Below are 577 nucleotides of genomic sequence, written 5' to 3'. Positions count from 1 at the left end.
GCTGTGTTCAGTTCTCTTCTGAAGCTGTTCGAGATCTCAGCTCCTTTTTATATAGGCGGACTCTAAGACCACGAGGGCGGCGTTGCATTGTTATCACCTCCTTAGACTTATTTTGCATTGATGAGTTATTGGAAAATCGATATCCATTCGCTCTCCTTCTCTGTGTCCCCCACCCCTCCCACTCTCCGGGGCCAGACAGATAGCTTATCTTCCGTAAAGGTTGTGGGGGGGGGGGAGGAGGCGGGAAATAATCATAAAATACGCCTCCCTTTTCCAATAAAAAAGTAGACAGGAAGGAACAAATTGACAAGTGTCAGAACTGACATTTAAGATTCATTTTCCGGCTCTCCTGATGCCCCACTCAATCCATGCGTACAGTGTTTGAGAAGTTGCTAGTGCAGATGGTAAAATGGCAAAACTATTTCCATCCTTTTAAGATGACGATTTTGTTCCAGTTGTGTGATATGAGTACCGCGTTTTGACAATTTACCGGGCGAAAGAATGCAACGTTATTAGTAAATGCCGATCAATTTAAGACATAAACCCAGATCTCAACGAGGATTGAGATAGGATTCGA

The sequence above is a fragment of the Carcharhinus amblyrhynchos genome, chromosome 27, assembly GCF_965287045.1.
Source record: "Carcharhinus amblyrhynchos chromosome 27, sCarAmb.v2.hapA, whole genome shotgun sequence".
Classification (NCBI taxonomy): Eukaryota; Metazoa; Chordata; class Chondrichthyes; order Carcharhiniformes; family Carcharhinidae; genus Carcharhinus; species Carcharhinus amblyrhynchos.
This window is presented reverse-complemented; position numbering follows the sequence as displayed.